General features: G+C 38.1%; 1 protein-coding gene across 5 annotated transcripts in view; it reads left to right on the top strand.

Annotated features, from left to right (window-relative positions):
• The window catches only part of LOC138332897 (sodium/potassium/calcium exchanger 2-like), an 87,233-nt gene that overhangs the window by 2,930 nt on the left and 63,202 nt on the right, over positions 1-21,101 (top strand). For 3 of the 5 annotated variants that reach the window (XM_069280913.1, XM_069280909.1, XM_069280911.1), the window contains exon 2: positions 6,644-6,725. The gene's annotated coding sequence lies outside the window, so the exon portion shown is untranslated. Of the gene's footprint in view, positions 1-6,643; positions 6,726-7,238; positions 7,299-21,101 lie in introns of all 5 variants that reach the window. The other 2 variants (XM_069280910.1, XM_069280912.1) reach the window with 1 other exon arrangement.

Below are 21,101 nucleotides of genomic sequence, written 5' to 3'. Positions count from 1 at the left end.
GAAACTAGGCTAGAATTACTTAGAAAGGTACAAACAACGGGAATTGAGTTGAAAATATCAGGCAATTTTCATATTGAATTGCAGTCCCGTTTTCCTTCAAATTGAGATTGAACAGTGTTTTGATTGCGTTAAAGGTGGTATGACCGCAATGGGAAACAGACATATTCAATGTAGCACGTTAGCGCAACGCGCTACATGTAGAATATGTCTGTATCCCATTGCGTTCATACCACCTTTAACGCAATCAAAACACTGTTCAATCTTTATATTTACATAAATAAGTCTACTTTTACGTCAAATTTAAAACGGTGATGGTTGCTAAGTTGGGTAACTACGGTAGTCAGGATGACCAAAGATATAGTTCCGATCGTTGAATGTTATAGCTGCAGTTTGATTTGAAATATAATAATGACACCTTTAATTATTTTTAAAATATGTTTTTAGCTCACCTGGCCCGAAGGGCCGGTGAGCTTATGTCATGGCGCGGCGTCCGTCGTCCGTCCGTCTGTCCGTCCGTCCGTCCGTCCGTCACATTTCCTTTAAATCGCTACTAGTCATAGAGTTCTGCATGGATTGTAACCAAATTTGGCCACAAATATCCTTGGGGAAGGGAAACAGAACTTGTATAAATTTTGGCTCTGACCCCTGGGGGCAGGAGGGGCGGGGCTCAATAGGGGAAATAGAGGTAAATCCTATAAATCGCTACTTGTCCTAGAGTTCTGCATGGATTGTAACCAAATTTGGCCACAAACATCCTTGGGGGAAGGGGAACAGAACTTGTATAAATTTTGGCTCTGACTCCCCGGGGGCAGGAGGGGCGGGGCCCAATAGGGGAAATAGAGGTAAATCCTATAAATCGCTACTTGTCCTAGAGTTCTGCATGGATTGTAACCAAATTTGGCCACAAACATCCTTGGGGAAGGGGAACAGAACTTGTAAAATTTCGGCTCTGACCCCCCGTGGGCAGGAGGGATGGGCCCAATAGGGAATAGAGGTAAATCCTATATATTGCTACTTGTCCTAGAGTTCTGCATGGATTGTAACCAAATTTGGCCACAAACATCCTTGGGGAAGGGGAACAGAATTTGTATAAATTTTGGCTCTGACTCCCCGGGGGCAGGAGGGGCGTGGCCCAATAGGGGAAATAGAGGTAAATCCTATAAATCGCTACTTGTCCTAGAGTTCTGCATGGATTGTAACCAAATTTGGCACTAACGTCCTTGGGGGAAGGGGTACAGAACTTGTATAAATTTTGTCTCTGACCCCTTGGGGCCCCTTGGGGCCGAAGCCAGGGCGGGGCCCAATATGGGAATTAGAGGTAAATATTTAAATTCCTTCAGAAAAGAAACAATGAACCTGTGTTCACAACAGTAGTTGGCATTACAAACCAGGTGAGCGATACAGGCCCTCTGGGCTTCTTGTTTTGACGATTTGATAATGTATCAATAATGTCTATTTCGAATTAAAATTGAGATAAGCGAGGCGGAATGACTACCGGTATCGTTGTCAGGGTAGTGATGCGGTCTGAAGTGAAGCGAGCCGCCATATTTGATTTTCAACTGAGGAAAGTAGCCTAACTGTGAAATAGCCTGTTGATCAAATGGTATGACTGTTGAGCTGCTGAATGTTTGTAATGTATGTATCGGTCTACGTACGCGATATAGACTAAATTCTTCATAGTCACGACTTTTATTTTATTGTACGGATGATAGACACGTGTTTGCATGGTGTGTAACTGACATAACTCCTCAAACATTCCTGAGGAAAGCCCCCGGTTTTAGCCTTGACCAGCGATTCTTTTTGTTGTTTATTACCGTTACAATGCTTGAACACATATTCTGTTTTGATGTCAAATACATTTTAATTGGATCTAATAACAACTCTTTAATATTATTTTGAATCCGACAACGAGGAAACTTTGTTTACACTTCACGCAGTAGGCCAACCTAGTAGGTTAATGACGAGCATGATATTCATATTGTCTGTGCCGCCTAAGGATCAGTCTTGAGACAAATAGAAGAACGAAATATTTTCTTAGTTTATTATTAATTCAGAGCAAATCTGTCATCTGAAAAGGTAGTTTATTTAGATTATCATATGACGCAAAATCTTACTGAAGCGTGAACTAGAAGTAGTCCGATCCTACTCTGGGTTTGTATTCATACATCGTTGCGTTTACGCTAATTTGAACGCAACTCCCCTCCCATTGACTATATAGGGGCATATGTAAATATATTGATTTCAAATGGTCCTAACCAGTGTTGTTATTTTTAGCTCACCTGGCCCGAAGGGCCGGTGAGCTTATGTCATGGCGCGGCGTCTGTCATCCGTCCATCCGTCCATCCGTCCGTCTGTCCGACCGTCAACATTTAATTTAAATCGCTACTAGTCATAGAGTTCCGTATGGATTGTAACCACATTTGGCCACAAACACCCTTGGGGGAAGGGGAACAGAACTTGTGTAAATTTTGGCTCTGATCCCCCGGGGCAGGAGGGGCGAGCCCAATAGGGGAAATAGAGGTAAATCCTATAAATCGTTACTTGTCCTAGAGTTCTGCATGGATTGTAACCAAATTTGGCCACAAACATCCTTGGGGGAAGGGGAACAGAACTTGTATATATTTTGGCTCTGACCCCCCAGGGGCAGGAGGGGCGGGGTCCAATAGGGGAAATAGAGGTAATTCCCATAAATCGCTACTTGTCCTAGAGTTCTACATGGATTGTAACCAAATTTGGCCACAAACATCCTTGGGGGAAGGGGAATAGAACTGTATAAATTTTGGCTCTGACCCCCCGTGGGCAGGAGGGGCAGGGCCCAATAGGGGTAATAGAGGTAAATCCTATAAATCGCTACTTGTCCTAGAGTTCTATATGGATTGTAACCAAATTTGGCCACAAACATCCTTGGGGGAAGGGGAATAGAACTTGTATAAATTTTGGCTCTGACTCCCCGGGGGCAGGAGGGGCGTTGCCCAATAGGGGTAATAGAGGTAAATCCTATAAATCGCTACTTGTCCTAGAGTTCTACATGGATTGTAACCAAATTTGGCCACAAACATCCTTTGGGGAAGGAAAACAGAACTGTATAAATTTTGGCTCTGACCCCCCAGTGGCAGGAGGCAGGAGGGCAGAGGGTGCCCAATAGGGTATAGAGGTAAATCTATAAATCGCTACTTTCCTAAGTTCTACATGGTTGTAACCAAATTTGGCCACAAACATCCTTTGGGAAGGAAAACAGAACTGATAAATTTGCTCTGACCCCCGTGGGCCGGAGGCAGGAGGGGCAGGGCCCAATAGGGGTAATAGAGGTAAATCCTATAAATCGCTACTTGTCCTAGAGTTCTATATGGATTGTAACCAAATTTGGCCACAAACATCCTTGGGGGAAGGGGAATAGAACTTGTATAAATTTTGGCTCTGACTCCCCGGGAGCAGGAAGGGCGTGGCCCAATAGGGGTAATAGAGGTAAATCCTATAAATCGCTACTTTTCCTAGAGTTCTACATGGATTGTAACCAAATTTGGCCACAAACATCCTTTGGGGAAGGAAAACAGAACTGTATAAATTTTGGCTCTGACCCCACAGAGGCAGGAGGGGCGGGGCCCAATAGGGGAAATAGAGGTAAATCCTATAAATCGCTACTTGTCCTAGAGTTCTGCATGGATTGTAACTAAATTTGGCCACAAACATCCTTACGGGAAGGGGAACAGAACTTGTATAAATTTTGGCTCTGACCCCCCGAGGCAGGAGGGGCGGGGCCCAATAGGGAAATAAGAGGTAAATTTTAAAATTCCTTCAGAAAAGAAACAATTAACCTGTATTCAGAACATGACTTGACATTACAAACCAGGTGAGCGATACAGGTCCTCTGGTCCTCTTGTTTGAGTCCAAAATCCAAAATCCAAGATGGCCCCCACAGCCGCCATCTTGAAAACACAATTTGAACTTCTTCTCAAGTTCTACTAGTGTGATTTAGCTGAAACTTGCATGAAATGATCCTTACATGGTCCTGACCAAGTGTTGTTATTTTTCGGGTCAATCCGAAATCCAAGATGGTTGTCATAGCTGCCAACTTGAAAACACATTTTGAACTTCCTCTCAACTTTTACAGATGCGATTTGGCTGAAACTTGCCTGAAATGATCCTGGTGTGAAACTTCAGTGTTGTAATTGAGATACGCAATTTATTTTAGCCACATGCTTTTAAACATGCAATTAGAGTTGGGTACGGGTACGTAAGCTTTCGATACCTTACTGGTTTTGCATGTAGAATATATCACTCTGAGTTTCGGATACAATATCGTGAGCTAATACTCACAAAATTAATAAGTATTTAAAATTTATGTGAATCGATTTGAATTTATCGTCTATGGTATAAGATATAAAGGCTACGAAATGCCATTTACATGTGTGTGACATTGTGCACGAAGTTAGACGTGAACGGGCGTGTGGTTGTTACACACGTCTGTAAGTCAGAAAGCAAAGACTTGTGGAAATGGTCAATAAAAACACACAACATACAAAATAACATTTATATTTGTTCTTAAAATGTTCACAACTATTTGTTATCATAGTTTTTTTTATGCCAAGAACGTACTTTGTAGATGATAATATTCTTGGTTAGGCATTTTGAAACACAATTTGCCGTTAGACAGATTAAGAGTTTGATAGACAGATTAAGAGTTTGATACGTGGCTATATGCATACATGGTACACAATTATCGATGACTTTTGGTTTTTGCATTTTGAAAAAGAAATACGTTTATTTAATATTGTTAACATAATAATATAAAAAAAAACACCTATAAAACATAACAACGAAGTATTTACTATAATACATGTATAATACATAAAATCCTATCATCGATTACAAGGTAAAGGGGAGTGACTTGTACGTGACAATTTAATTGACTAAGAACACGGAATTCAGCAGTCCGGAAAACGCGTAATCCGGACTGTTTAGGCTGGGAGAGAAGGGACCTCTGTATACTTAGACCTTTAACATTGAAAAAAATCGGAGCTGGGCGGATTTTGCAACCCCACCTTTCAAAAATCTTTCTTCTGAATTCACATATTTGATGGAACCAAATAATCTTCATAGATTAAAAAGTCAAATTTATAAAATCACTGACTGACCTCAGGGGCCTAGGGCCAATATGTTGTGTTTTTATGTCTTTGTTTCATTCTGTTTGCAAACTCAGGTGACCGTTAACGTTAAGGTCCATGGGCCTCTTGTTTCCACTGTCTTGCAATATTCAATTTCAGTACTTTTAAAATGAAGAAATTTATTTGTTTTTGCAGCGGCTTTAATGTCATACTGACATAATTATAGTTAATTTAGGTTCGAGATAGATGACTGATTGTAAGTAAACGAAGGGTCAAATATTGGCTACCTTAATTATAAAACTATCTATGTCTTTATGGTAATAAAAATAGTTATAAAGCTGAGCCCTGCCATAACCAAGGTCTACCATTGACTACATCAGTCACCTCTAACTGAAAAGTGGTCATTTGGTCAATATTGACAATAAATGAATACTTCATTACTTGTATACTCCCAACACGAGGAACTCCTCCATAGAGACCATCGATTAAAAGTGCCGGCTGTTAAGCTATAAGTAAAGCAAAGCTCAATAATGCCTTGTGACTGATTGCGTGTACTGAGCTTATTGTTCTGATAGAAGTGCAAGTAGTTCAATTTGGTTTAAATGTCCCTGGAGTTTAAAAGGTCAGATATATGTGGTCAGTATATTTAATTCCGATACATAAGTTACAGAATGACCATTGTCATTTTTTAGACGGTTGACTCCTCTAACTTGGACTGTAATTTCACAACTTGAAATAACTTGTATAAAGGCTTGTTTGATAGAATTGTACTACTTCAGTATAATTTGTCAAATCTATTCCAACATAACTTTATAGTATTTTCCTTGGTTATACCTTGGCCAAATCGAAAAGTTATACTATACTGTTGTATAAGATAATTAAGGCTGATTTTAGGGTACCCAAATTTTAGTACCTGACCCATACCTGGGTACTCAACATGTATTCATATATGAACGTATCAACTTTGTGAAATGATTGAGATTTTGTACTACTTTTAACTGAATTTGTTTCCTATTTTGACGTCCCAAACCCGACCTGTAACCAGGTACACCGGGGTACTCGTAACTGCCCTAATTTTATAAATAATAGCAGTCACTGTACACTTTAAAATTAAATAATAATCCCTGTCGTTATGAAATTATTTGCATTTATATATACATACCTGCAGGTATGTACTACCATAAGTCGTCTTTTTAAACTTAACAACATACAAACAATAACCACAGAGGGATTATCACAAATGTTATGTCAGTAACTATTCAGTTATATTAATACTTGCATTGACTGGTAGTTATAAGTATGTCTTAGTGTGAGCAAACACAGAAGACTGTTGATCTCCTTTATCAAGTGTACAATGGATAATCAGCTTGAGATTATACAGGTAATTAACAGTTCAGTACTACAAACAGGTATACACTGCTGTGTCAGACTACCTATTGGTAAAGGAGGTTTGTTCATTATTTTTATGAAATAGCTATAATTTGTTTTCTTACTAGATGCAGTGCAAGTTATTAATCATAATGATTTGGATTTTACAGTGTTGTCCACCCGCCATGTACAAGATAGCCTAGAGAAATCCAAGATGGAGATGTATAGATAATCTGGACAAGCTGGTTATAGGTGAGTACACAATTATTCTTTACATGTGAAAACCAAGCATGTATATTCTCAGAAAGTTACCGAAAATTTAATTACACATCTTAAAATGATAAGAAAACTTCAACTGAGCAGTGTAATTTTGTGCATGCAAGAGTCATTAAAGGATAATCTAACAGATTGTAAACGGCCCGGTGGAACTCTCCTGCTATTCAGGTAAGATTACTTAGATTAGGTATAAACAGGGGAACTCTTACAAGTGATTTATTCTGATACATATATTAGATCTGCTGTAAAGTCTTACTTGATAAAATGCATAGCGAGTAAAAAAAAAAATTTTAAAAAAAGAGCATCAAAGAGGAGATGCTTCTAGTTCAAAAAGTATCAAACGTGAAAAAAATACTGGTTGGCAAAATAAAGTGGGACGGAGCAGTTAATTTAAACCATTTAGTTTGGCATTGAAGATACACAGTATAGACATATGGATTGCATATCTCTTTTTGTACTTTAATTTTGTTCTTCTTGATTCCATCCCAGAAGTAGATTTTACAGGTATGAAGAAGGATGGAGCATCAACACCAAAGATTCTGTAATTTAGTAGGTATTTATTAGTTTGCATGTTTCGAATGGCTTGGCCAACCGTCATCAGAATCTGAACCGTCACCAGAATCTGAACTGTCATCAGAATCTGATGTCTGTTGGCTTTAAGCCATTTGAAACATATCTGAAACATGTAAACCAATAAATACCCAATAAATGATCAGATTCTAATGACGGTTGGTCTATATTACCGAAAAATGTAAACTAATTATATATATACACACTAAATTACAGAATCTTTGATGTTGATGCTCCATCCTTCTTCATACCTGTATTTCTACATCATCTATGGGACTCTGTTAGAATACTCCAGTATCCATCTTTGATCCCTCAGCCAAAACATCTTATCATGATGAAAGACGTACAAGACGTTGGAAACCTTTGTCTTTAATTTATGTTTAGATGTAGACAATGTTGGACAAAATGTGTATTTGTTGTCTGTTACATTGTTTAATGAAAATATGTGAAGTTTATAAATGTTAATGTAATCAATTACACTTACTTAGAAATGTAGTGAACACTGGAAAACACATCTTCCTTTTAAGTGCCCGTGACCAGTAATTGAACAGTGGATCAAAATACCATGGCCTTAGCTCTACCGACTGAGCCAAAGAAATTTGATCTAGCTGAGTGACAGAGACTATATTTAACACTTTATATACAAGCATAATCATTTGCATCAAAGTTTTTCAAAGTTTATGTAGTGGAATGGGAGCAATTGTATGTAAATCCACCATTTTGTTTTATATAAAATTTGTTTCTCCAACAAGAAAAAGGTAAATGTGGTCAAAATAAATATCAAATTATCATCTAGAATATTTTACTAGTATTGAAATATGTAGCATTGTACATTGCATTAAAAATTTGGATACAGTAGGAAAACAATTGCAAATTACTGCAAATTGAAAGAATGCTCAAGTACAGTCAAACCTCGATGTATCAAAGTTCAAGGGACAGACAGAAATAAACTTCGAAACATCGAGACTTCGAATTATTCATGGTTGGAATTAGACCGATGTTTCTTTACCATGAATAACTGAGGTAGTTGTGTACATGTCGTCTCCGTTCCGAAAACTTCACAACCATTGTATTTACCACAAAAAAAAAAAAAAAAGAAGAAAACGAAGTAAACAAAAGACTTATGTGTACTAGGCATAACCCATGTACATGTGAACATGTGGTGACTAGTGATGGTTAATATTATGGATAGAATATAAAAACGAAAACACGCTGTAAAAACTAAACTAAAAAGAAGTTACCAAAAGCACCACAACACCTACAAATATACTTCGATTTAGAATGATCGATTTGCTCCAGTATTTATGCCGAGTTTCGAATGTAACACTTTTAAGAACACTTTGAAGATTTAGTTACTAATTATTTGGCTCGCTATTTATCATTCCGTAAATTCTACAAACCGCTAGCAATGGCAGCGGCAAACATAAAAAACGACTAACAGTGTCTTTGCCGTACAAATGATGGTATCGGCCTGATCAGTGATATTAATTATCTTGATGATATCAAGCAAGCAACACAAGCTGTCATAATTCCTATTGTCTGGCGAAGGGCCGTCGTGAGACAGGTGTGACAGCATGCCGCGGAGCATCGGCGAACACCTGATCTGTACAGATAAATTTTTATTCGAATCATTAAGTGTCAGTTACCTATGATTCTATAACAAATGGCCCACGAAAAAAAATTTGATACATTGAGAACTGCGATTCATAAAACTTTGATTCATACATGGGTTTGTTAGTAATGTTATATAGTGAAGAAATTGGAGACCAAACAAATGACTATGGTATAGTTATATAACAGCATGAAAAAGATAAGGGGGTGGGGGTGTTATAATTTACATTGGTCCTGTAACATGCTGGGATGAAAGTATACCAAGTTTGTTGAAATGAATGACTTTGACCTTCATTCAGGGTCACAGGGGTCAAATAGACAAAAATCTTTAAACAACTTCTGGTCAATAAGAGGCCTAGGGACCTTGTAGTAGTGATATGTCATGCTGGGATGAAAGGCTACCAAGTTTGTTCAAATGAATGACCTTGATCTGTCAAGGTCATAGGGATCAAATAGGCTACATTCTTTAATGACTTAATGTCTACTTCAGTTAGAACTACTATATGTTGTATTGCATAAATAATCAAATGGCTCTTAATTGGACAATCTTTTATACCGGAGAAGTTTTAACTCAAAGTTTTGTCAATCTTTTTTTGAAAAAATCTTAGATTGAGCAAAACATTCTGTCTGAAAATAGTTATTTGGTGCTAGGCTATGGCGTGCCGAACGTTGCAAAATTCAATAAGTAAAAACATTTGTGCAAAAAATTGTGTTTGTAATATATCGTTATATGTGTTCATTCTTTTTAATTTGTGTGTGTGAAAAAAATATTTGTGTGTATCTTTTTTTTATATTTGTGTGTGAAAAAAATGGTTTGTGTGTGAAAATATATATTTGTGTGTGATTTTATTTTATATTTGTGTGAACAAAATTTCTTCGTGTGTGTGAAAAATATATTTGTGTGTAATTTTTTTATATTTGTGTGTAAAAAAATGGTTTGTGTGTAAAAAATATATTTGTGTGATGTTGTTTGATGTTTGTGTGTGAAAATCACACATAAATATATATTTTTACACACAAATATATTTTTCACACACACAAAGAAATTATTGAACAAAATTTTATTTTTACATATAAATATTAAAAAAAAATACACAAACATTCATTGTTTTTACACACAAATTAAACATATTTAACACATATAACGATATATTACAAAACAATTTTTTTCTTTACACATTTTATTTTACTTATTGAATTTTGCAACGTTCGGCACGCCATACTAGGCCACGATAATTTTTAGCTCGGCTATTCGAAGAATAGGGGGAGCTAATGTCACCCCGGCGTCGGCGTCAGCGTTGGCGTCCCATTTCACGTTAAAGTTTTTGAGCATGTTTCTGTTTCGTCAATTGTTTAAGCTTAAGTTATCATAAATGTTTATGATTTTATTTTCCTAATGTGTATGGATGCTCAACCAATTTGGGGCCCTTGAGGGGTTTTTTGAGTCTGTTAATTTGTCATATTTCCATGTTAAAGTTTTTGAGCAAGTTTCTATTTTGTCTATTGTTTAAGCTTAAGTCATCATAAATGTTTGTGATTTTATTTTCCTAATGTGTATGGATGCTGAACGTGATAATACAACCAATTTGGGGCCCTTTAGGGGGTTTTTGAGTCTGTTAATTTGTCATATTTCCATGTTAAAGTTTTTGAACAAGTTTCTATTTTGTCAATTGTTTAAGCATAAGTCATCATAAATGTTTATGATTTTATTTTCCTAATGTGTATGGATGCTGAACGTAATAATACAACCAATTGGGGGCCCTTTAGGGGGTTTTTGAGTCTGTTAATTTGTCATATTTCCATGTTTAAATAGTAAATACTTGAACATCAACTTCTTCTGAATAGGCGAGCTTTGCTGTTCTCCAACAGCTCTTGTTGGATAAAGGTCTAACAACTTTGTTTAAACAAATGACCTTGACTTAGTGGCCTAGAGACCTGAAATTAAGCTTTTAGATTCCTGGGATTAAGAGCTACTAAATTTCTTCAAATAGGTGAGCTTGACCTTCATCCAAGATCAAAATAATCATATTCACTGACTTAATGTAATTTATTTAGGTCAAGAATTGATATTTGGCACAGTAATATGGGCAAAAATCATTCGAACAATTTTTTGTCAGTATCTAACAGGCCTAAAGACCTGATGTAGGCTTGTAACATGCATGGATGTCAAGATAGACAAGATCACAGAGACCAAATAAGCAAAAATTTAAAATAAATTCATTAAAAGTAAGAAAGAGTCCTATAAACCTGATTTTGAGCCTGTAGCTTGTGATTGGACGATAGCTATCAGTTTGACCTTTGATCTCCAATTAAAGTCACAGAAAAGGCTAAAATGTTTAAAACACAACCTTTGGATTTTAGTATAGATCACCAGGTAGTAGGGCCCAATCTATGTAACTTCAATGCACATTCAATGTATGTATTTTTGTTGTGATGACAGCATGCTTCATTTGTCAAAATAAGTCAACATTTATTTTATCAAAATTTCAAACTCCAAACGCTGTTATCAAAGTCATTCATGTAGAATAAAAGTTGAGATTGAAAGTCACTTCATACTTACTACCGAAGGGCCGGTGAGCTTATGTCATGGCGCGGCGTCCGTCGTCCATTGTCCGTCCGTCGTCCGTCCGTCGTCCGTCTGTCCGTCAACATTTCCTTTAAATCACTATTAGTCATAGAGTTCTCCATGGAATGTAACCAAATTTGGCCACAAACATCCTTTGGGGAAGGAAAACAGAACTGTATAAATTTTGGCTCTGATCCCCCAAGCAGGAGGGGCAGGGCCCAATAGGGGTAATAGAGGTAAATCCTATAAATCGCTACTTGTCCTAGAGTTCTATATGGATTGTAACCAAATTTGTCCACAAACATCCTTGGGGGAAGGGGAATAGAACTTGTATAAATTTTGGCTCTGGTCCCCCGGGGGCAGGAGGGGCGGGGCCCAATAGGGGAAATAGAGGTAAATCCTTTAAATCGCTACTTGTCCTAGAGTTCTGCATGGATTGTAACCAAAATTAGCCACAAACATCCTTGGGGGAAGGGGAACAGAACTTGTATAAATTTTGGCTCTGATCCCCCAGGGGCAGGAGGGGCGGGGCCCAATAGGGGAAATAGAGATAAATCCTATAAATCGCTACTTGTCCTAGAGTTCTGCATGGATTGTAACCAAATTTGGCCACAAACATCCTTGGGGGAAGGGGAACAGAACTTGTATAAATTTTGGCTCTGGTCCCCCGGGGGCAGGAGGGGCGGGGCCCAATAGGGGAAATAGAGGTAAATCCTTTAAATCGCTACTTGTCCTAGAGTTCTGCATGGATTGTAACCAAATTTGGCCACAAACATCCTTGTGGGAAGGGGAACAGAACTTGTATAAATTTTGGCTCTGATCCCCCAGGGGCAGGAGGGGCGGGGCCCAATAGGGGAAATAGAGGTAAATCCTTTAAATCGCTACTTGTCATAGAGTTCTGAATGGAATGTAACCAAATTTGGCCACAAACATCCTTGGGGGAAGGGGAACAGAACTTGTATAAATTTTGGCTCTGGTCCCCCGGGGGCAGGAGGGGCGGGGCCCAATAGGGGAAATAGAGGTAAATCCTTTAAATCGCTACTAGTCATAGAGTTCTGCATGGATTGTAACCAAATTTGGCCAGAAACATCCTTCGGAGAAGGGAAACAGAACTTGTATAAATTTTGGCTCTGACCCCACAGGGGCAGGAGGGGCGGGCCCAATATGGGAAATAGAGGTAAATCATATAAATCGCTACTTGTTCTAGAGTTCTGCATGGATTGTAACCAAATTTGGCCACAAACATCCTTGGGACAAGAGGAACAGAACTTGTATAAATTTTGGCTCTGACCCCCCGGGGGCAGGAGGGGCGGGGCCCAATAGGGGAAATAGAGGTAAATCCTATAAATCGCTACTTGTCCTAGAGTTCTGCATGGATTGTAACCAAATTTGGCCACAAACATCCTTACGGGAAGGGGAACAGAACTTGTATAAATTTTGGCTCTGACCCCCCGGGGGCAGGAGGGGCGTGGCCCAATAGGGGAAATAGAGGTAAATCCTGAAAATCGCTACTTGTCCTAGAGTTCTATATGGATTGTAACCAAATTTGGCCACAAACATCCTTGGGGGAAGGGGAATAGAACTTGTATAAATTTTGGCTCTGGTCCCCCGGGGGCAGGAGGGGCGGGGCCCAATAGGGGAAATAGAGGTAAATCCTATAAATCGCTACTTGTCCTAGAGTTCTGCATGGATTGTAACCAAATTTGGCCACAAACATCCTTGGGGGAAGGGGAACAGAACTTGTATAAATTTTGGCTCTGACCCCCCGGGGGCAGGAGGGGCGGGGCCCAATAGGGGAAATAGAGGTAAATCCTTTAAATCGCTACTAGTTATAGAGTTCTGAATGGAATGTAACCAAATTTGGCCACAAACATCCTTGGGGGAAGGGGAACAGAACTTGTATAAATTTTGGCTCTGGTCCCCCGGGGGCAGGAGGGGCGGGGCCCAATAGGGGAAATAGAGGTAAATCCTTTAAATAGCTACTAGTCATAGAGTTCTGCATGGATTGTAACCAAATTTGGCCAGAAACATCCTTCGGAGAAGGGAAACAGAACTTGTATAAATTTTGGCTCTGACCCCACAGGGGCAGGAGGGGCGGGCCCAATATGGGAAATAGAGGTAAATCATATAAATCGCTACTTGTCCTAGAGTTCTGCATGGATTGTATCCAAATTTGGCCACAAACATCCTTGGGACAAGTGGAACAGAACTTGTATAAATTTTGGCTCTGACCCCCCGGGGGCAGGAGGGGCGGGGCCCAACTTGTATAAATTTTGGCTCTGACCCCCCGGGGGCAGGAGGGGCGGGGCCCAATAGGGGAAATAGAGGTAAATCCTGAAAATCGCTACTTGTCCTAGAGTTCTGCATGGATTGTACCACCCAAATTTAGCCAGAAACATCCTTGGGGTTAACAGAATTCGTATAAATTTTGGCTTTGACCCCCTGGAGCAGAAAAAGTGGGGCCAAATAGTAGAATTAGAGGTAAAGATTCAAATTCCTTCAGAAAAGAAACAATGAACTTGTATTCAGAACATTAATTGGCATTATAAACCAGGTGAGCGATACAGGCCCTCTGGGCCTCTTGTTAACACTTTATTTTATGACAATAAATATTATACAGTTTAGATGAGCATTTGTATCCCTTTATATATACATTAGCTATATCTTAGGTAAAAATGTTGGCCGACAAGGAAAGTATAACTACACTGTAGATGGGAAAATCAGATTAATTACTGGTGTCTTGGGGTTGTCAGTGTTGCCCTTCATTAATGGTGAGAAAGCACAATTTGATTGATATCCTGAAGAAATTATTGATCTGCTCAAGGTAGCGAAAGAAAGTATTGATCTTATTTTGTTTCACATTGCCTTCAGCTTCCACTACTTGATCAATTTCAATGCATCGAGCATGCAAATATATATTGGAATGAGTAGAAATGTATTGGAGCGTGAGTGACATTGAATTTATAGCGTTCGATCAATATCTGTTTATAAATTATTTTAATGACATACTTGGTATCACATCATGAGGCTCGGGCATTTAGAATTTTATTAAAGGATGGCGAAACCATACAACATGCGCTTATGTTTTGAACTAATTGCATGCAGTCATATACTGTCTGTCCATTTTCATCCTTGTAGCTGATGGTGTCTAGTGTTCATATTTCTAGGAAGAATAACCTGATACATGATTTAATTTCTATCAATTAATAATACTGTTTTATTCTGGGTTGTATAACTGGACTGTAAACCAATGTTCTTTAGAGTGTGATTTACTTTTGCGAATCTTGCGATCACAGTAAATTCGCAAATGCTTATCTCCACAAATTCATATGAATTTCGCTTATATTTACGCTTATATTGATATAACTTTGCATTTAGATTCCAACAATTTGTGAAAGATATTCTTCACAAACTTGTTTTAAAATAGAAATCGCGAAATTTAGTAGTCGTGAAAGAAAGTTTGTTTACAATATTGTGGAATGTATGGGCTGTAATTGATCCATTCAGTGATTTTCAGGTTTGTTGTATCAGACCTGTATCCCTTCTGATGTCTTTTGTAGTATAACATGATACCAAGAAAACCTGGCTTGGTCTCATTTATTAGCTTACCGTATTTCACCGCAAATAAGACCCCTCCCGCAAATAAGACCCCCCCCCACCTATTTTGACACATTTTCAGACTTAGGGGGGGATGTCTGCAAATAAGACCCCCTACCTATTTTTCAGTTTACTGGATGATGGATTTGAGCAATGGAGTAATTAAAAATATCACCAAAATGACTTTGCATCGGAATTTCTTTTTGTTTGTTTTATCGTCATAGAAAAATCACGTAGTAAACAACTGTTTGTGTGCTTGTTATTTTTGTCTTTTAATACAAGTTAATTCACGGGTGATTTAATTTAATTATCAATAACTACGAATTGTGGACAGTGCTCATATTTAATTGGAGGTTATTCTCAACAAAATACGCCGATATATATTTCCATGAACACTTCCTATCGGCATGGTCAACACGTTTTAGTGCTCGTACGGCTTGTCATTTTTACATGAATCGGCAAAGATATTCGTCATTAATGCAGATTGTTTCTGCAGTCGTGGATTCTAACTCAATACAATCATTACCTAAAACATCTACTTAAGGCATTTACAGTTTCAAATATGTTTATTTGTGAATGTAACGTACGTGTAGTTCACGATCAGTTGGAGAAACCATGCTTTACTTTTCGGCCGCCATGTTTTGTTTACGCAGTCATTATAATATGATTAGCCGCAAAGTTTCGTATTTTACTCTGGAGACAAAAATACTTGCTACGATGTTTTAATGCAGTTAATACATGGATTAATATCTGAAATATTATCAAACTATCGTCGTATCAATAGCAATACCGATCAAATTCCCAAACACGACCCGGTGTGAAAATGTGAAAGTGTAGAAGAACAGGGAAAATACACATTCCTGTCGAGTGCCCCAACCAGGAATCGAACCCGGGTCTCCGGCGTGGAAATCTACGGCTCTACCGACTGAGCCAAAGAAGCATGCTCCGTCAGCTGAGTGATAGAGACCGTACTTAACGCTATTTACAAGTCGCACCGACCCGCTCCTTTTAAACTACTCCCCCTGTTTTTCTTGAGATTTCCTAAATCTCAACACGAGACTCATTAACCACCTTCCATGGGTTATTTAGTTGGGCGCCAATGTAGAAGAACAGGGAAAATACACATTCCTGTCGAGTGCCCCGACCAGGAATCGAACCTGGGTCTCCGGCGTGGAAATCTACGGCTCTACCGACTGAGCCAAAGAAGCATGCTCCGTCAGCTGAGTGGCAGAGACCGTATTTAACACTATTTACAAGTCACACCGACCCGCTCCTTTTACATAGGGATTGGATTGCACTTTTATGTTAACCATGCTTGTATGGAGCAATTCCTCTAAGAATATATTCTATGGGGCGCGTTAGCGCCCCATATTGAATATATTCTTAGAGGAATTGCTCCATACAAGCATGGTTAACATAAAAGCGCAATCCAATCCCTATATTTACACTCAAACGACATTTTTATTTATATTTTATGCAATAAAATCGTCATTTGAATGTGACGTAATTATTCAATAAAAGTCGGTCAAAAGTGGGAGGAGCTTACTCAATTGAACAGCGAATGATGACTCTTCACGTAAGGTAGAATTATTCATCCGCGACGACAAAAAAGTTCAATAATTTATTGTAAAATAAACATGACAAACACAGTAAATTTCAGAGAAAATTTTATTTCATCAGATCAGAACTTTAAATATATATTCAATTATGCTAAAAATTGATATATAGCGTAATAACATAAAGAATTTGTACACGGCCACATGACGCACGCTTTCACACTTGAGTTTGCCGAAGTTGTCAAAACACCGATTTTCAAGTAGCTCAATGTGTTTGAGATGTCGTCTGACTTGACGATATTACATCCTTGGGAGCCATGTGATTATATAATCTACGCTTAGATCCATCGCCATCGATAGATGAAACAAATTCACTTGTGTTCGATAGATACAATGTATTTGTGGTGACGCGTAACTGTCAACACGTGGATTACTAGAGGTGCATGTTTTATAATACACCTGATTAAATTCTCAAAGAACAAAGACAAGAGGATATGTTTTTAATTGACCTCTAACAGAGGGTCTCACGCCCGTCCATTCCAAAGACTTGATCGTAGGACGAACATAGGCACAGAGGTAATGTTTACATTTGACACCCATCATTTTAACAAAAATGAAAGCATGTCGCCCCGGTCGGGATATTTTTCCGTTTCTTTATACAATTGTTAATCTAAAAATTGTTTGAATCATATATAAATATAAAACATGTATATATTGTTTACATTTTCCCAAAATTCTATGAAAAACAACAATATACACGTAATGTTGCGTCAAAATGTAAGCAAAGCCATGTGTTTCTTTAAAAAAAAAGTAGTCCTTTTACATTGCATAGAACATTTTCATACGCAAGTTCAAAGTTCAATGTTACCATGCAGTTATGGTAAACAAAATTGGCTAGTATTAGCGTATAGTGACCCAAGCCTAACAAGTGTAAATATAAAAGTATGGCTTCGACCCGGCGCCATTTTCCTACACGTGTGTAAGATGTTACAAAAAACTGCATCAAGTGCATGTCGGCACGATGAAGTTAAATCACGATCGTTTGCTCATTTGGCTGAGACAAATGTATGTAAATTCTTCTGTTTATGAACAAATTTTATATGTAAACGTTTGCAGTGAATTTTAAATAGGCCTGAGTCTGAACGGCGATCGTCCTTCCGATTCACGGCGATTGATTCACGTGTTTACTAAGACGGAGATGTAGGCCTAGTTGTGATCGTAAACAATAACCAAATTTGATTATTTTAAAATAACTATACGATTATTAAAACTTCTGGATTAAAATGACATTGCTTATGATGCTGTTTCTTCGTTTTGATTAATTGGTGAATGTCCGCGTGACTCTTGCAAAAATGTGCGTTTCTCTTTCAGACTTACGTTACAACTGCCCTAGTATTGTTTATATTTTAATTTGTCATAACATTTTATTAAATTTTACTCATACGTGATCATTATTATTATAAATACTTGAACATCTTGCTATTACCCATCTGTCATACGACTGTTAAAACAATGACAGGACATTAAAAAATCCGATATGGCGACCTCATAGATCGATGTTATCAGGCGGGTTGTCCGCAAATAAGACCCCCCACCACTTTTGACCTTTATTTCTTCTCCGGGAGGGGGGTCTTATTTGCGGTGAAACACGGTACCTGCCCAAAGGACAAGTAAGCTTATGCTGTGGTGCAGCGTCTGTCGTCCGGCCGTCCGGCGTCAACTTTTCTATTTAACCCTTTAAGTGCCATTGCGCCCTACACCGCCATCGCTCGTATAGCGCTGAACCGGCCGAGGCCGCCTCAGTTTCCTTGCTTGTTTACAGTAGAGACTACTCCCACCTAATTCTACATCCCGTTATAGTCTCACGAGATCTCGCTAGAGCACTACTTCCTGTTTATTTACATAGCATGGCTGCTGTCTGTACCATGCATTTCAGGTTGAATTTTCGATCGCAAACAAAATGATGACTGAAAAAACGAAAGTGACAAAAAGATGGCGGACCTACGGGACTCAAGTGATAAGTTTTTTGACATTAATAGCACATATTTTGACAGTTTTAATGAGAAAGGCATAAAATGACAAATCAGAAATTTAGAAATGACACGGGATGGTATTTCTGATCAATCTATCGTAATTTTTTTTATGACGGTCGCGAGTAATCGGAAGATGGAGATGATCCATTCTTTCAAAATTTGAATTTTACATAAAATATTGACCTATTTACGAGTGTTTTATCGGACTTCACGGAAAATATATGGGCAAATAATCACTTGCAAATGGAGGAAAGAACCCATTGGTCATCGTTTCAAGTTAATTTCACTCAAATATTTTGGCTTTATAGCTGTAAAAACGAAAGGTATGCCATTAAAATGACCCAATCCAAGATGGCAGCCGACAGCATATGACGAGGTACGTGTTATCAATATCATTTTTTGTGAATACCTGAGCCACTACTGACCTTTATAATGACTGATTTATTTATGAATACTTCTGAGACTAATTTAAATCGCCAGTAATGGCCAAAAAACACAAAATGATATGGTTGTGGCCATATTTCGCCATATTTACCTGATGTTACCTGTGCTCGCTTGTACAGGTAAGTTGGTTCAATACCAATTACTGTGGACTGTTATTTGGAAAAAAGGATATCTATTGATGTAGATATAGAACTATTTACCTGAAAATCACTCTAAAACTTGATAAATACCTAATGAACACTTGAAATAAAAAGCCGATTTTATTCCATATTTTACCTGTGTTATTTACCTGTGTTACCTAGCTAAACCCTTGAAATGAGAATTGGAATTTTTGCTCTAGTTGAATGTTGGTTGTTAGCAAGTGTCAAAACTATAATTAATGAAGTAAAAGCAAAGACAGAGGCTTTGTATTTCAATATTTTAATCATTTTCACCTTAATTACCGTTTTTACCTGCCCATATTACCTGCAAATGATATCATAAGGTAATTATGAATACAATTTCTGAAGGGTAAAGGTATCGAATGATACCATTCAAAATTTCATCAAAATCCATCAACAAATGGCAAAGTTATAATCAATAGAAGTAAAGTTTTCAAAGTAGTCAAAAGAGTCAAATTTAATGTAGATTATCCATATGGTATAATGGTAAGTATTGTGGCACTCAAAGGGTTAAACAACTTCTTCTCCAAAAACTTGGAGACCTAGAGTCCTGAAATTTGTCTAATAGCATGCTGGGATGAAGGGCTACCAAGTTTGTTCAAATGAATGACCTTGACTTTCATTTAAGGTCACAGGGGTCAAATAGGTGAAAATCTTTAACAAACTTCTTATATATACCCAATATAGGCCTAGAGACCTGAAATTGGGTCTGTGACATACTGGGTTGAAGGGCTACCAAGTTTGTTTTAATGAATGACCTTGACCTTGATTCAAGGTAACAGGGATCAAATAGGCTGAAATATCTTGTTAAGACTTCTGCTTCATAACCAAGAGGCCTAGAGACCTGATATTTGGCATGTAACATGCTAGGATGAAGGACTACCAAGTTTGATCAAATGAATGATCTTGACTTTCATTCAAGGTCACAGGGGTTAAATAGGCTAAAATCTTTAAACAACTTCTTGAGAATAACTAGGAGGCCTAGAGACCTGATATTGGGCCTGTGACATGCTGGGATGAAGGACTACCAAGTGTGTTCAAATGAATGACCTTGATCTTCATTCAAGGTCACAGAGGTCAAATATGCTAAAATCTTTAAACGACTACGTTGTATTGTGCTTATAGTCTGATGACCGTTAAGGTCCATGGGCCTCTTGTTTAAGTTTGCTGTCGGGGCCTGTTCAATATATATCGTACTACTCCTGCAAAGAGTATATATATCAGTACACACATGCTGTTATGCTAGTTTGGGGCCTAAACCACCAATCAGAATCGTTTTTATTTATAAATACATGGATGAGAAATACCTACGAGCCGTGTGAAAAAGATTGTCAACAGAATGACATTTGCGGTGACCAACATTATGAGACGGATACTAGCTGAACGACATTTGTGGTGACAAGCGCTCAAAGGGTTAATATAACCAAGAGGCCTAGAGACTTGATATTTAGCATGTGACATGCTGCGATAAAGGGCTACCAAGTTTGTTCAAATAAATAACCTTGACTTTAATTCAAGGTCATGGGGTTCAAATAGGCTAAAATCTTTAAACAACTTCTTCTTAATAACCAAGAGGCTTAGGGACCTGATATAGGCCTGTTACATGCTGGGATGAAGGGCTATAAAGTTTGTTCAAATGAATGACCTTGACCTTCATTCAAGGTCACAGGGGTCATATAGGCTAAATTCTTAAAACGACTTCTTCTTAGTAACCAAGAGGCATAGGGACCTATAATGTGGTTAGGCATGATATGAATTCTTATTCACTCTCCTATTTGTTAAGTATGAACCATGCATGATTACCAGATAGCAGG

This window comes from Argopecten irradians, chromosome 10 (genome assembly GCF_041381155.1).
Source record: "Argopecten irradians isolate NY chromosome 10, Ai_NY, whole genome shotgun sequence".
NCBI lineage: Eukaryota > Metazoa > Mollusca > Bivalvia > Pectinida > Pectinidae > Argopecten > Argopecten irradians.
The sequence above is the reverse complement of the archived record's forward strand: the minus strand, read 5'-3'. Positions and strand labels throughout refer to the sequence as shown.